This window comes from Aulonocara sp. 'chitande type north' Nkhata Bay, linkage group LG17, assembly GCF_057382095.1.
Source record: "Aulonocara sp. 'chitande type north' Nkhata Bay isolate Kocher_YH1m ecotype deep benthic linkage group LG17, A_spYH_male_GT1.1, whole genome shotgun sequence".
NCBI classification, from domain to species: domain Eukaryota; kingdom Metazoa; phylum Chordata; class Actinopteri; order Cichliformes; family Cichlidae; genus Aulonocara; species Aulonocara sp. 'chitande type north' Nkhata Bay.
In genome coordinates, this window is record NC_141360.1 from 31,358,341 (window position 1) to 31,375,906 (window position 17,566).

At 40.3% G+C, this 17,566-nt stretch overlaps 2 long non-coding RNA genes across 3 annotated transcripts; one reads left to right on the forward strand and one right to left on the reverse strand.

Annotated features, from left to right (window-relative positions):
• Nucleotides 1–1,177: 1,177 nt before the first annotated feature.
• On the reverse strand, nucleotides 1,178–2,782 carry LOC147310359 (uncharacterized). Its single transcript, XR_015125747.1, has 3 exons — nucleotides 2,072–2,782; nucleotides 1,864–1,957; nucleotides 1,178–1,747 (listed from the first exon to the last, which is right to left on the reverse strand). It is a non-coding gene; the product is annotated as an uncharacterized LOC147310359 (long non-coding RNA).
• A 3,009-nt stretch (nucleotides 2,783–5,791) lies between these two features.
• Nucleotides 5,792–17,350, forward strand: LOC147310360 (uncharacterized). Of its 2 annotated transcripts, XR_015125749.1 has the most exons (4): nucleotides 5,792–6,034; nucleotides 9,769–10,214; nucleotides 11,415–13,359; nucleotides 15,431–17,350. It is a non-coding gene; the product is annotated as an uncharacterized LOC147310360 (long non-coding RNA). The 2 variants fall into 2 exon arrangements; XR_015125748.1 differs by lacking the exon at nucleotides 15,431–17,350 and having other exon boundaries at nucleotides 5,795–6,034; nucleotides 11,415–15,424.
• The last annotated feature ends 216 nt before the right edge of the window (nucleotides 17,351–17,566 follow it).

Genomic DNA, 17,566 nt, shown 5'->3' on the forward strand with positions numbered 1-17,566 from the left:
CCCATTTACATTACATGCCTGTTAAATAACTGAATCCCTTTTTCCACATGAAGAGGTAACATAGGTATCTTATTCAAAAACAAGCTTTTCAGATTCATAAATTACTAAGTAGTTTGACTTAAATTACCACTTTGATTTGACTTGTTTTTGTAAACCTGGTTTTATGTTTTGGTAATTCTGATTTAAATGTAGTAAAAGTTGGTGGCTTTGTGTCATCTGGTCCTTTTTTTGAAGGCTCCTATCCTTCCTATGTGAAATGTGTTTAACTCCCTGATGAAGGTTTGTACATGACTGTGCCATGAGAATAAACATCCTAAATAACCTAAATAACTGTAGACCTCATTCTTCTGGATGAATGAACACCTGTTAGGTGGTTACATCACCTGCATTTGTACCAATTGCTTCATATGAGAAGTTCGACTGCTGCACGGAGGTACTGCAGACATCATGGTGCACCACACTGCAGTGCACACTTTCAAACTTCAGATAGATCATCTGACATAAAATCAAACCAAAATCTAGGCAACTAGGTTTCAGTGTGAGTGCCTGCGCTCCATCCTGGAGGTGATAATAATAATAATGGATTGGATTTATATAGCTGATATGATATGTTTAGTGGTGGAAAAGCTCTCAAAAGAGAAGAGGCAGCGATATTGATTCTCCCCCGCCGGCAGACTAGGCTGCAGCACGAGCTTCAGTGGCCCAGCTCCACAGGGGGCACTGCAGGGTGTGAAGGGAGGGGTTGGTCATTCTTGTTGCCTGGAGTCGTGCAAGCAGACTCTGGGGCAGAGCTTTAATCTCTACTAATCGTTTCTTAATACGTGCATCCCAGGCCCTATGCCCGTGTATGCATGCACACACACATATGGGCAAACTACTTGCAGTCCAAGCCCCCGCTTGCTCTAACAAGACATAATCTCTTACCGCTCGCCCATAGGGCTGGACCACAACTTGAGAATGCATCTCTCATCAAGTCGATGAACTCAGTAACCTGCCTTTGAGGTGCTCCTTAGGGCAGGGAACCCTGCTTTTGAGCTATGCATGCCCCTCTAGTGTAAAATGGAAACTTTTCTAATCTGTGGAAATGTAATCAATTCACTCTAAATCAATTTCAATTTAGATCTAGGCGTCTTGCCGACATGTTGCTGATGAAGCGTCTTCCCCCATAATGTAGTCTAATAATGGCCTCCTCACCTTCCCGGCTCACACCTCTGTCCACCTTCAACCCAGACACTGCGTAAGAACGATGATAATCTCATTTCACTAATGCTCAGTAGCCTGCATTAGAACACAGGCGAAGCACTGTCTCAGCTCAACTCTACCCACCCAGGAAACTGTGTGTGTGTGTGTGTGTGTGTGTGTGTGTGTGTGTGTGTGTGTGTGTGTGTGTGTGTAACAGAAAAAGAGAGAGAGAAATAGAGAAAGGGGCCAGGGGGGCTGTGGGATAGAGGGGGCACTGAAAAATGCGGTGTAACCTGAGCTGCTCGGTCCATCTGGAGAAGGCCTTGAATTGACAAGGGTTATCCCTCAATGCACTTTGCTGCAAAGAAGATCGTTAGACGGAGTCTGACACAATGGATCGGTCTTTTAAAAGTATTTATTTGCATTACACACAAGCAAATATGAATGCTAGATAAACAACGACGCATTTCAGTGATGAGTCAGCAGGTGTGCACACACAATTAAGAACATGTCAAATCCTTAGATTCATGCCCAGACGGTTAGGCGTTATACGTGTGTGATATATCTGTAACACGAGACAAAAAGTGCAGTTAACCTGAATCAGTTGCCCAGAAAATATCAGCCAGAGCTGAGATCCTTTATGTCAAGTAATATGTGTATCGCCACAATCTAAGCACTTACCCATTCTCTGTTTTAATGGCCAATCAGCACAAAAAGCAAAAGAGCCTCTGCAAAGGTCCACTGATGACATCCACGTAGATCAAATATAGCTAGCCTGCAGGCAAACAATACAAATCATATTAGCTAAAGCTGAAGTGTAGGCTATAAAGCAGGATTTAAGCAAAGGCAGATAAAGAGGTTTTAATCCCCAGATCCCCCTGTCACCTACATTAGCAGACCCTGACCCAGATATATGAAGCTCAGTATGGAGCTTGTTTTTTGCGCCAAACTGTCAATGGGCTGTTACAGCAAACCAAACTAACATTTGAAAGACTGCCTTACTCTCCACCCTTTCCATTTGGGGAAGGGAGGGAGGAGGGGAAAAGGCTGCACTGAAAAGAGAAGGGTAAGATGACACCACACGGTTTGCCAATTATGCCATGGAGCTAAGAGAGGAACCCCCTGATGGCTGGCTGAAGGCGGAGGAGCTGAACCTGTAGACATAAAGTGGAGCACTGCAGAGCTGCACTCATTTGTCCACTTGTCAAAGACTGACTGATGAACCATTATTTTAATTACATTATCTTCATGGAACAAACTGCGAAGTATCAGTTTCTCCATTAAAAATCATGTTTGTCATCATTATTGTTTATTCTCCTGTCCCCACGCCCCAAATTAGTTAGTTTAGCCTACATCAGAAAAAAAAATTGATTCTGAAAATCTCTGCTTCTTCTTTTTCCTCTGATCTAAACTTGTCCAAATGAAATAGTAAGCTGAATATATGTTTTGTTGTCCAAGTACTCAATCCGCCACTACATGTTTGAACAATTATGCGGTAAAACTGTCAGCCCGATCTTGCAAAGTGGAGAACAAGGTAATACTTTAGGATGCAGTGCTAGACTTTTTCATTGATTGCATTCAAATATCTTGTTTCAAGAAAACACTTACATTGATTTTTTTCCTTCTTGTTTTTAGAGGTGAAACCGTCTCCCAAAGCTAAAAATTGATTTCTACTTGTCCTGCCTCCTGCACGTCATCTTTTCTGAATTAAAGAAGCCAAACACTTCGGGAGTTTTATCTAGATCCTGATTGTTCTTTAAAATTGCTCGTAAAAAAGTTTATACCAAGTCACTGGAGCTTTGAGGCCAGGGTGTGCAGGGGAGGAACAGAGTCTCACCCCACCCTTCACCACCGTCAGCCACTCACTCATTGACTTAAATGAGCTTCAGATGCTTCTCTGCTTGGGGCTATTTTTTGTCTCCGTATTGTTCTCAGCTGGTGGATGCTCTCAGGCAGTAGTTGGCAAGTCTAGAACCACCGGATCCATCTACCTCACCAGTGTGAGTTCTACCATTGCCAAACACCACCTGATAGCTGTAGGGCCTCTTCTTACAAATGAGCCATAAACATGGTTGAAGCCACTAAGACGAGATGGCATTTAACTGAAGCTGAAAAGCATAGAAAGAAGTGTTATTTTTAAACCAAAAATAACAATGAAACGATGTGAAGAATAAGCTGGCTGTTTCATAGCCCTGCTCTGCTGATATCATCCTCCGGGGTCGTGGTTTAAGACAGACTAGAACAGAAGTGTCAGCTCCATATCCGCCAAAATACATGAAACCAAAGGTACAGCAAGGAGAATTCAGAGTTCAATCATCAGCACATTTTAAATAATAAATACCAAATGTATCAATCCACAATTGTGCAAAAGCGATGGAAGTCTGTCTTGTCCTATATTGGCACTACACATAATTGCTCAAAGTATATATACAGAAGCAAAAATGTGCTAGTGCCAAAATGGGCAAAGAAGAGGAGTGGCTGGGGCATCCAAATGCAAGCAGTTGTTGTTATAGAGACACCTAAGGACAGAAAGATGCTGAAGCAAGATGAGCGCAGCACAGCTCATGCAACCGCACCAGAGTCATTACATCACATTCACCCCACCCACAAGCACAAGAGAGAGGAGCCACAGAAAGTAAGCCGCGATAGACGGGCATCGTCATCAAGTGGTTCTTTCTCTGCTCTGTTTATGGCCCTATGGTAATTCACTGATAGTGAGCTCTCACAGTGAATTCTACCAGTGCCATACACAGAACAGGAGTCATTGTCACCCCAACACCAAGGGACAGTCATCAAAACTATGCAAACTAGACCACCAACCCACAAGAGCAGAGCAGATGCAACAGCCTGGAGAGAGAGTGCGAGAGAAGAGAAAGAGAAATGAGAGCAAGTGAAGAAATTATTTTAGACCAGCCACAGCCTTCAATATGTCCGTAGTGTTGCAGTGACGCAGCTTAGCTCAAGACTGACTGCACTGCAGTGGACTGATCCACACACTGAGTAACAGGTCAAAGCCACTGTGCCTCAATGTGAGCAACTAAATATAAGTCCAGTCAATCCTACGAGTGAGCAAACACCCTCTTCTACCCGTCTAATCACCTGTACTCCCGCTTTTAGATTTCTAGGAACAGAGAGCTAACCCTGACAGCATACGCACCTGATAATTACATATAAATAAGCATGTTATGCAGTTATAAAGCAACTATTAATGTTTTTTTGGTAAGTCGGATTTTATGTTGTTGCTTATAACATATCTAGAGGACATTTTACAAGGTTTCGTGCAATACTAACCCTGAATCTCAACATCTTACCCACACACAATCAAGCCAAACAAAACGCTTGATGGATTTTGCTCTCTTTAATTTTTTTACTAAACAGTCAAGCAATTAATATTTGGGAGTGAAAGTCCAAGATTTTTCAGGAACAGGCGCTGTTTTTTATTCACACAGAACTGGATAACACTGACAAAATACATTAGCCACTGCTTTTTTGCTAAGACCAAACAAGGAAACATGTATGCACTTCACTGATCAGTTATCAAACCCACCGATGTCTTAAACTTAGGTTTGGCACATAAATGACCCTTACGTGGATTGATCAGTAATCCCTTTACATCCTGGCTCCTGCCCTCCCCCTACACAATCAACCTGCTCAAAGTGTGACACCTTTAACAAACCTCTTCATTTACTTGCTGTATTTGTGTTGAGGTGCATCAGTTATGTTATAACGACCCATTCATTTTAACCCTTGTATGGTGTTCGGGTCTGTGAGACCCGTGTTCAGTTTTTTTCAAAAGAAAAATGTAACAATTAATTATTTTTTCACGTGTAAATGTGTTGTGTCTTTCCACTCACTCCACTTGATTATAACTGATTTATTTATAACATTTTATATAAAAGAAAAACGAGAAGCACATTAATTCATAAATGTGATCTAACAAAGGTAAAGGGAAAAAATTAACCATGTTTGCTGTTCATATGTCTTGTAATTGGGATGAAGTAAACATCTGTTGAGTAATTTAACATAAAATTGTTTGATAGTGTTAATTTGGAAAGCCAAAACTCTAGCGGGTCCACCAGACCCATGAACACTGGCTGAGTAACAAAAATACGAACACCACACAAGGGTTAATCTTTAAAATCTGTGATAAAATAAAAGTTTTCATCATTGTTGATGTTGTTGTTATTTCAAGAGTTTACATGTAACTAGTATGAGTACAGGTAAAAGCTGGCTTGCAGGTTTTGTGTCAGTGAAATGAAAATAAGGATAAATTCACATATCGTGTGGTGTATCTGTGATTTGAGTCTGAGCTTTAAAAACAACAAATCCCAGTCAGACTGTAGTCAGACTAAGATATCAGCAATGAAGCAACTCAACTAATTCAAAATGTCTGTCAAATAAATATGCAAGGCTTCCCTTACAAAAATATACACAAACAACTGAGCCTATTTCTCTTTTCTTTCACATCGAAATAATAAATAAAAGGGTTTAAATCACGATACTGCAGCTGAATCATAACCTTCAAACCATCTCCTGACCTTGGATATGTTGTCAAAAGAATCTTTGCGCCACAGATAATCCGAATCAGAGAGAAGCTAGCTGTCCTCAGCGCTGTCCTGGCAGGGCCCAGACGCCCCACCCTTGGTTCAGCCATTAGCTTCCCTCACCCTGGGCCCTGCAGTGCGCGGAGCTCCCATTGATTCCAGCGATCAAACCATGTACTAAGTGATTCTTCAGACGCCCAAATGGCTCCCTGAGCTAGACTCCCATTGCCATTTCCTGGAGAAATCAATACCACTAAAAAGCCAAGTCCGGAAAAAAGAAGAAGAAGAAGAACCTGTGTCCTTTAAAGGTTTGCCCGTGTTTTTCCATACCTTAATTAGTTAAGAAAGGAGCTTCATGAGATTTTAGTAAGGTGTTTTTAAATGAGAGCCTCTTACTCATGGAAGTAGAACAGAGAAAAACAAGGACAGTATTTCTGAATGAAAATGAAATCAGAGAAAACATTACTTATATAATTTTGTTCAATAATTTATTCAATTTGTTCAATAATTTAAGACATGGAAACCTGCTCTTGTTAGCGATAAATGTAGGTTTATCTGGGAAATAAAAAACAATTTAAAAAGCCATCTTGTTTTGATGTGTAATGAAGACCAACTGTCAAAGGGAAAAAAACATATGTGAGGTTTGTACATTTGCAATAATTATGTAGCTTTTCTCACAGACAATTTCCTGATGTCGTCTTTGACAGCTTAATTTAAACCTAAACATGGCGCTATAGTTACATTTCATGAATTCAAACATAGGCCAACTTATTAAAAATCCAAGATTACATGAGAATATTACCTGAAATGATGTAACACGTCCAAAGGGATGTTTAGGAAGCACTCATAATTCCCTTTCATCGTGATTAGACACGCTGTATATTTTTGAAATGTTAACACTGCAAAGTCCGGACTTCCTTTTCTTTCTGTCATCGTTAATTGAACCTCAAAGCTGCTCCAAAGCCCCTTGTTAATCGCATTTGTCTGAATAGGGAGTCTACAAGTCCTCAACTTCACGGTTATTTCAGGAGGATTTATCACTCCTCTAAGTCCTGCAGCAAGATCTAAATTCAGTCTTATGACCTGAAACACACAAAAATCTACTTCAAGTCACATCTAAGTACTTATATTTTTTTTACGTTTATATTTAGGGACCCCCTCCCAACCCCCAACCCCCCCCCTTTTTTTTTGGCCTGATTAGGAATACTGTCCTGTTTCATAACACCACACACCCTGTATACAATCCTAATTACCCTCAGTGTACAGGGATTTTAAAAAATGGGAAAGAAAAGAAAAGAAAAGGAGAAAAAAATTTCAACATACCCAATTCAGTATTAATCCGCAGGATTAGGTTGAGGTCTTCACTGTATTCTATTGGTATTGGACGGAAATAGAAGCAGGTGCAACGTGATTACATACCACAAAGCTCGAGCATCACCGAAAATAAAAAAGAGCCTATTTAATTATCACAACTGCATTAAATTGAACATTTATTTAAATAATATTTTATCAAAATTTCTATATATATATATATATATATATATATATATATATATATATATATATATATATATATATATATATATATACACATTTCGCATTTCTGCTATTTAGTCTATTTCATATTAATTTCGACCACGTTTAACGGACTATTTGTGCGGATTTTTTTAACCCTCACGCCAGAAGAGGTTAAACAAAAGTAGTACCTTACATTAAATTGAATTAATAGCAGTTGAAGTTTTTAAGTTGAAGTATGCGAATAGCCAGATTTATAAAACGACTGATCTGTTGGTAGGTCATTAACCATTCATCTTTTTTTTTAAAAAACAAATTAAAACAAATTGCAATATTAGCCAAGTATTTTGGTAGGTAACACGGCCTCCTCGCCCATCTTTTCTCATTTGATGTGAACCCTCTCTTTAAGCTAGCCTGTGTATTCGGCTGCTTTATTTAAACAACTAACCTGTGCGTTAAAAAACAACAACAACAAAAAACCGAAATATTGTTCGTACCTTCCTCTCAGTCAATCGTCGTGCGTCACGAACCGCTCAGAAGTCGGACCCAACTCACATTTTAGTCCTTAACCTATCATTATCATTTAAGGATTTTCCGCTATTAACATTGTGTGGAAGTGACACAAACCTCCCGTCTGTGTTGCCCGCAGCAGGACTGCAGAATTACAATGAAACAAAAGAAATCCAAGCAGACTCCTGAACTTCCTGAGTATCAAATGTCAATTTCAGCCCTGCGCTCCTCTCTTCTCCTCTCTATCCCCCTCTCTCTCTCTCCTACCGGTTCCCCCTCCCCACACTGAAACCTCCTCCCATTTACCTGCGCGTTCCGGCTGCACACTTACAGAAAGATAGGTGCCCCGTGCACCTTTTTAAAGGCGCAGACACACAAAGCGGCAACAACACTCGACAAGAGTGAAACTACAGCCACTGAAATTCGCCAAAGTTTTAATATTTAAATTTTCTGAAACGTCCTTTTGTTTCAAATCTTTACTTGAATCCTACTTTTACTAACAAATTTAGAGCTATTTCTGTGTGTGAAATATGAGACAGGCCCCTACCCTTTAAATGGTATGCGCAAGGAACCGAAAATGGTACAAAACGCACCTCTGTTTGGCCTACCTGCATTCATAACAGTGGTCTTTTTTCTTCCTTTTTTTGTCTAGGATCAAACCCAGCTTCTATCCAGTCTCCCTTCTCTAGGTTAGAGTTGTGAGCACACATGCAAGGAATTGCCCGGTAGCAAATAAAAACACATTTTTCAAGCATCTCTTCCCACGAATCAAATAATCCAACCTTCACGAGCCTCTCTTTGCTCTGCTGCGTTTGAGGGCCTCTACAGTCTTTTTAAGAGTGGATCTCTCTGAAGAGACCTCAAACAGGGCGCTGTTTTTAACCCCGGGACTGCAGCACTCTGGGTGGATGAGGATTGGTTTTGTCTCCGGATTAAACGATTTCCTGACAAATAATTTGGACCAACCCCCTCTTCTGACTGGGCTAACCCGAGAAAAGGTTGCGTCGGATTCTTCTCCAGCTGGAACATGGAGATTATTCTATTTTGTCCTACAGCCCGCGTGGATTTTAAGACATTAAAATATGTTTAGACAGTTAAAAAAAAAAATAGGAATGAGAGGAAAATTGCAAATTTAAATTGGGCCTTTCTGACCACATGATAAGAATTAACATTTACAGAACCTGACTATTTCTTCTGCATCTTAGCATTTTTCTGCAATCTTAATGCAAACACGTGGGCTAAATTGATTTTAATCAGTTCTTTCGTCCTTTATACATTCTAATGTGAATTTAAAATTCAATATTTATTGTAGGCTATATTCGAAAAGTAGGATATTCCTCTGTAAATGCTTTTTAAAAAAATCAACTACACGGTTCCTCACCGGCCTGGAAACTGGCTAATGGCCTGCAGGCCTGGGTTGCTATATAGATCACTGGTGCACCATCGTTTCGCATCTTTGCAGCACATGCAGACCACATTACTCTCCCAATGAGAGGAAGAGGGATAAAATAAAGGCATAAAGCAGTGCATCCGCTTCCTATTTCAGTGTTTCACATTCTGTTAAAAAGTGAGCACAATAAAGAAAGTAACTGATGTACCAAACGTAAGATTAGGTGCTGACTGGCATGGCCTGTGATGCATTTTCAGAACATAAAGCAACCGTGCATCAGATAGACTTTTTGGGACATCTATCCCAGCTCCACCAGCACCCCCTCCCACACACTACCACCATCACGGGATTAGTTTTAGTCGGCTGAGGCTGCAGTTCTTGGGTCGAGATGCTGTAAGATCAAATGACTACGTCCAGATGGCTAATGATTATCAAACACTGCATTTAAAGCCTGCACTGCCGGTTACTCTGTGCAGATTGCGTAACATTTCCTGTCCGAGGATAGCAAGAAAAATGCCTTTGCTGTAACACCACTGTAGGACATAACAGGTTCTACTTTTTTCTTTTCTTTTTATAGTCACCTACATTATAGTTGATTTATAAGTTTCTATTTATTATTCCTTCCAGTGAAAACCATACAACCTGGCGAACCTGATGTGGGCCTGGTGTCTTGACGCAGCGCTGGGCCTTTAGTGGGCCTCTGATGTCGTCCTCCTCCAGGTTTTACGCAGAGCTGCACATCACCGGAGTGTCCTTAGTTCACTCTTGGATGCCTAATATATAAGGGCCAGTACTACCCATCGTCCTCTCTGATGGCCATACAGAGTCCATTTACCTGCTGTTGATAATGAGGCAGATAACGAAGCAGACAAAACTCGTCTAATATTTAGAGGTGATGGAACTGGGTCTGGTTACACTCATTTCAGAGTGAGTAGCGACAGTGAAATTAATCCTCGGCGACTCGTCGTTGGTGCTCAATTGATGGAGAGCATGAGCACGGAGCCCCTCACTGGCTTGAAGTGGTTTCCACCTGGAAATTCTGAAATTGGAGCCCCGGATCATCTGTGTGAGAGGTCGGTAGTGTATACAGGAGACGAGCAGCACTCGATGAATATTTAAAATACTCATTTGGTTCTGTGCTGTCGTGCTGAAGCCAGATGAAACAGGTGCCAGAGGAGGGATCGGATGGTTAGAGTTGTGAGCACACATGCAAGGAATTGCCCGGTAGCAAATAAAAACACATTTTTCAAGCATCTCTTCCCACGAATCAAATAATCCAACCTTCACGAGCCTCTCTTTGCTCTGCTGCGTTTGAGGGCCTCTACAGTCTTTTTAAGAGTGGATCTCTCTGAAGAGACCTCAAACAGGGCGCTGTTTTTAACCCCGGGACTGCAGCACTCTGGGTGGATATATATATATATATATATATATATATATATATATATATATATATATATATATATATATATATATATATATATATATATATATATATATATATGTGTGTGTGTGTGTGTGTGTGTGTGTGTGTGTGTGTGTGTGTGTGTGTGTGGAGAGAGAGAGAGAGAGAGAGAGAGAGAGATAATATCCTGATTTTAATCTATTCAGTTATTCTTTTCGAACGACAGACTAAATCTTGCCCTATTATTATTTCATCCTATGGCCCTCCATCCATATATATATATATATATATATATATATATATGTCACAGGAGAAAATGCTGATTGATCTTTTATATCATATACAGTCATTGCAATTATTGTTTTTTATCTTTATTTGCTGGGTATATTGGATACAATAATTACATCTTAGTGATATAATTGCATTTCAATTATATTAAATCATGAGGATTATGACAATGATTTGTTCATTCTTTTTGAGAAAATATGAATTTTCAACCTAATTGTTCAGATGGGGGATCAAAGCATGCAACATCGGGAAAATGTTAATAACCCGAACAAAATGTATATTTTCGCAGGAATGTCCAGTTTTGCTTAAACAAACAAACAAACAAACAAACAAACAAACACAAAAGCAAATTGCAAAAATAAATAAATAAACTGGCTTAGATTTTAAGTCCTGCTATTTTTTTTAATCATTATTATTATTATTACTATTTGTAGAAAGTAGAATCTACTGTTATATCATCTATATATATCATCATGTATTTGCGCCCCCCCCCAACAAACCAACTTCTGCAAGGTGATTTGTATGACTCCTGCACCACCTGTCATCACTAGCACTGTTTCCCTGCTGTCTTCTCCTGCTTTAGGCTCTGCAGAACAAGCAGCTCGGTGGTGGTCTTGGTTGGGGAGGCGTGTTAATCAGCGGCTCATCTATTAGTAAAGACCCAGCAGCATCATTGTACCGCTTGCTGCTGTTGCACCGGCATCACTGCCACCTCGTCCACCCCCTGCCGTGCCAGTGAAACAGAGCTTGTAACATGAGAGAGCACTGCCTGCCACCTAACACCAACACGAGAAACCTTGCACTCTGGCTCAATTTATTATTATGTATATGCTTTAAAAAAAAAATCATACATTAAACCTAATACAAATTTATTCAGGTTACAGCACATAAAAAAAAAAATCTAATTTCTGCTCTTGTAACTTATTAAATCATAAAGCTGGAGGCCTAAAGTCACAAAAAAGCATACACTGTCTCTTTTATACACATAGATTGGCTGAAATTGCCTTTGTTAGAGAATGTGCACACAAGGCAGGATCACTGCTAAAAGCCTTGCTGTGGAAAGTGCTGTAGCCAACCGTGATTGATCATAACTTGGAGCAGATAGTCATGAGTCTAATGTGAAGCCTCGGGGCATCATAATGCCTTAAAAGGCCACAGAGGCACAGGACACCTGACCACCCTGCTCAGCGTGGACCAATCAGACAGCTGGTGAATGGCTTTGGCATTACGTCATGCAGGCCCGCAGTTTGTCTTGACCAACGCACTGCGGATAAAACAGAAGCTTTAAATATTTCATTGAGGATCTCAGGTTGCTGGACTTCTGGAGGTCAGGGCTGTGTGGAGACATAGCCTCGCCCTCTTCTCCCTCCCTGCATCCTCCTTTTCTGATGCAGGAACAGGGTGTCGGGCTTTAGAAAGAGGTTGAACAATACTCCTTAGCCATATTGCATAAAATAAAGCATATAGTGTGTGGGCCTGTCATCATTTGTCATCAAAGCTGCTGTTGCTTGGAATGCCCAAATTCAGATTTAAACTAACACATCCTAATTACAAGACATGCAAATATGCTGCTACAAGATGTCAGATTTTCACCCTGCCAATTTTATACATAAAGGTGACATTACTCATCACTATTACTCATAACCTTGACAAATGTCACCTTTTAGTTTAGACTTCGGATTTGCATGTTTTACAGACTGTGTGTGTGTGTTTAAAAGATAAGGTTTCTAACATGCAAAGATGGCAAAATGAGAGACACAAGTCAGTTTTAGAAGCTTTTGTTTTTCAAGATTTACTCAAACTAGGGATTACGAGTCAGGTCAGCTGCTGTTGCCCTTTCTTTTCTTTTCTTTTCTTTTAAAATCTTTAAATCTGTCATGTAGCTGAAGTGCAGTAGCCTACTAATTTGCTGCAGAACTCCTTGATGACATTCAGGATGTGGAGGATCTGGCTGCTCACCAGGTCTTCCCTTATTACATCAATCTTTGTGTGGCAGAATCTTTTTCATGTTTTCTGGCTGTGCTGGCACACAAACCACGACCTGTTGATCACCTGACTGACATTCCAGGCCAAGATGAAGACCCTCTAGGGCTCCGACACGCTGTGGCTTGTGGCCTGGCACTGAATATACAATACAGGAAAAATAGAAGTGTATGCAGGATGTACTGGAAGGCTGTTTGTAATTTATATTTTTTTTTCTACATAACCTAAAGAAAGGAAATAGATACACAATACAGCAAATTTACAAAAAGAAAAATGAACACAGAACTATAAGAGAGTAATTATGTGGCTCTGCACTGCTACTGCAATAAGAACAGACAGGAAGGGAGAGCAGATTGCTGCGTGACAGAATACATTTTTCAGAGGAGAGAGGATTAAACAGCCTTATGTCACAGCATTTATTTTCTCCTGCTGTGATTATACAGAGCGGGTTGCGACTGAGGACAAAGGATGGAGCAGGAGGCGGCGCCCTCATCTGGCCTGTTGGCGGACACTGCACTGAACTTTGAGACTGCCGTCATAGCAAGGTTGATCGCACACAGCTCAATATCTCCCTTCAAAATAAAACCCCAATCCCTATAGCTCTCACAATCTTAACAGCTCTTAGACAGATCAATGAAGTATTTAATACTGATTTACACACCGAAGCCAAACCTCTCCACGTCTTCCTAAATTTGAAAGAGGTTGATTCTTTACCCATGAATAGCATTCTTAAAGGTAAATATGCTCCGTAGATCAGGTGCTGTGTGTCTGAGGTCATTCGGCAAGACTGGGGTAGTAATGTGAGTCTCAAGTTTCACAGTACTCACAGAGACTATGCCAGACTTTAAGTACAAACATGATGGGGGATATCAGACACAGGAGTGCAGTTCGACACTGACACCTAGTGGAATAAGTTGATAGTTAAAGTGGACCTGTTATACTATGTTATATTCTATTCCAGCTTAGCCTCTACTAAAGCGAATTAGCATGGTTCACACTTTAAATTGAGCCCTCTTTATCTTATAGTGGTCCTTAGCTCAGCCTCTCATCTCTTCCTTTAAGTCAACTTTCCTCTGATTGGCTGCCCCTCCTAATCACAAGGTTGGGCAATTTGTCCAGAGCTGAAGGCACCTTTAAGTCAGATGCATTGCTTTATATCCAGGACTTTGCCACTTAGTTGCCGTGTCTTATCGTGTCAAGTGGACCTTGAGAGGAAAACCTGAAGTGAGAGTCTTAGACGGAAAGAAAGAAAACCGAAAACTTGAATCTCATTCTCCTGTGCACGATAGATGTAATACTGATGAAGTTTATAACCAGCCTCAATGATTATTTGAAGTATCCAGACACATCTGTGCCATAAGATGAAAAGAATACTGTTTTGAGGCTTACATATTATGGTGTCTAACCCCAGATGGACACAATGGGCCAGATGGAGACAAAGTATTCTTTTTGTGGTTCTTCAGATTGTCTTCTGGTAGTATTTGTATAGGATACAAAAGGAAAACAGGGGTAAGACATGCAGCAAGTGGCCCACAGAGGAGCCTGGCTGCCTCATTATCCTCACAGCGTCTGGGTCACCTGCTTGAGCTTAACAGCACACTGTTGTTGCTGATTTGTCAGTTGCACATCCATGATCCAAACCACAACTCCACCACATCCCAAAGGTGCTCTAGTGGAGTGACATATGTTGATTGTGGAGGTGAATTTAGTACAGTGAACTCAGTGGCATGTTTGTGACACGGCTGCTGGAAGCACCATGGAACAGTTTGGGCATACATCGATGACCTGACATGACCAGCAACAATAGTCAGGTAGACTGTGGCACTGGAACCATGCTCAGCTGGTACAGAAGGGTCCAATCATTACACCACCAACAGTCTGAACCAGGAAGGATGGATCCACACTGTCCTGTTGTTCACGCAGTAGCCTGACCCTACCCTCTGAATGTTGCAACAGAAATTAATCAATGAAATCTTTATTTTGAACCATTCTGTGTGTTAATCCATAATAAAAAATAATTGTTGATACAAATTTAGGATCAACAAAATGATTTTTCTTTTTAAAAAGCACCATATTCCAATTATTTTTTGCACCTTTACTGTTTGAAAAGCTCATACATATAATACACTCATCACACCACACTGGCATCAACAATCATTCCATGTCCAAAGTCACTTACATCCCTTTTCTTCCTCATTCTGATGCTTAGTTTTAACTTCAGCAGGTTTTCTTGACCATGTCTACATGCTTACACTGTGTGCACAATTATTAGGGAAGTGAGTATTTTGGCCGTATTATAATTTTTATGCATATTTTCCAACTTCGAGCTGGATAAACTTGAGTGCCTATTGGATTTAAGCATATCAGGTGATGTGTATTTGCGTAATGAGTGAGGGTGTGGCCTAAAGAGATCAACACTCAATATAAAGGTGCGCATAATTTTTAGGCAGCTTCTCTTCCTCAGGCAAAATGGGCCAAAAAAGAGATTTGAAGGACTCTGAAAAGTCAAAAATTGTAGAAGTTCTTTCAGAGGGATGCAGAACTCTTGAAATTACCAAGATATTGGGGGTGTGACTGACCACAGAACCATCAAACGTTTTGCTGTTTTGCACCCAGATGGATGGGCCCATGGCTGGATCAGTAACGGACACAGAGCTGCACTTCGACTCAGACGCCAGCAAGGTGGAGGTGGGGTACTGGTATGGGTTGGTATTATTAAAGATGTGCTTGTTGGACCTCTTCGGGTTAATGATGGCCTCAAAATCAACTCCAAAACCTACGGCCAGTTTTTAGAAGAGACTTTCTTCAAGCAGTGGCACAGGAAAAGGTCTGCATCTTTCAAGAAGACCATGATTTTTATGCAGGACAATGCTCCGCCGCATGCATCAAAGTACTCCACTGCATGGCTAGTCAGTAAAGGCCTTAAGGATGAAAAAAATAATGGCATGGTCCCCTTCCTCACCTGACCTAAACCCTATTCAGAACCTGTGGGCCCTGCTTAAATGGGAGATTTATAGTGTAGGGAAACAGTACACCTCTCTGAACAGAGTCTGGGAGGCTGTGGTTGCTGCAGCACAAACAGTTGATTGTCAACAGAGCAAAAAACATGTGACAGTTATTGAAAAGAAGGGTGGCTATATTGGTCACTGATTTTATTTTTTTGACATGTTAGAAATGTTTATATGTAAATTTTGAGTGGTTTTATTCTTCTCACTTTAACAGATGAAAATAAACTAGTGAGATGGGAAAATGCTCATTTTTCATTTAGTTGCATGATAATTCTGCACACTAATAGTTGCCAAATAATTGTGCTTATATTCTCATTCTCTTAAAGACAAAACCTCACTTTTACTTTCTTAAACATTCAGGTTTAGGTTCATTAACATTTGGATTGACCGAGTGCACTGTAGTTGTGAAATTAATCCTCAAAAATCCAGCTTGCCTAATAATTGTGCACACAGAGTAATTGTAATGAATTGCTACCATTAGATTGGCTGATAAAGTACTTGTATTGATGAGCAGCTGAACAGGTGTATCTAACAAAGTGACCAGTAAGTATGTATCTGGAGTTTAAAGTGCACAATTTCTCTCAGGAAAATGTGCAGATAAAAATCGCACAATAATCACCCTCAGACAAAGACCATCTATACACATTGAATGTTTTATTAAAAAAGAAGTTATAACAGTTTATTTTATACACAACTATTTATGAGGTTATAAGCCTATTAATAGAGAGCATCTGTCATTTTTGACAAGCATGCCCACTTCACAATGAAAAGAAAAAAAGAAAAAAAAAACAAAACAAAATAAAACATGAGGGCAGAGAAGGTGGAAAAAAAAATAAAACAAAGAATGGATTTACTGAAACAAACCAAAAAAAATCCAAAACCCTTTTGACTTTTAAACCCTTGAGTATCACACACTAGGTACCAAATACATAGTTTCTATTAAATCAAAACTGCTGTTTTCCATGCTGCGTGTGCCTGCTAAATCCCCTGACGGCAGCAGTCGGCCAGCGCAGGGAACAAATCCACACAAGCACAAGACAGGATGGGAGGTGAGCCTCGACTCCACACCAGAAGCATGCAACTGCTCGAGGAGTCAACACATGGGGGAGGTGACTTTACAGGATGAGGGTTCCTGCTCTTTGCAGCTGTGCTGATAAAACAGAGAAAGGGCCTTGGGAGTCTCGTCTACAGATGAATAGACCAGTCACTTCACTCAAATCCTTCATCCTTATTGTATGCAGCAGGTTCTGGGAGAGGAGTGTGGCTATAGTTGCAAGACTGTAGCCCAGCTCTGGACTTCCTGTGCAGGTTTACAGTCACAATTGTGAGGCTCTGTGAATCCTAGCATCAATGATATAGATGTGCGGAGTCTCTGTTTAAACCTGCAAGCTTGTTGTCTGAAAGAAGTGAATGGGGAAACAAGCCAAAAGGATATGAAATAAAAGAACATAAAAATGCTTCAATCTTTAAAGAAATACTCTAGAATTCAAGTTGCAGTGGGAAGTGTAATCATTCACTGGCTTTAGGATATCTTTAACTTAAGAACTAAAGAAGACAACTCGAATTTTAAAAAAGGCAGCTATCAGTAAAATAAGATTGGCCATTGAGAAGATTGTTTACCAGAGGAACACCAGGCCACAGCTGAGTATATCATCAATTTATTGCAAATAATCCTGACAACCAATCTTAAGATTTTTGGAGGGGGGGTGGGCAAAACAAAAGAAGATAAAAATTAGCTGTTAAC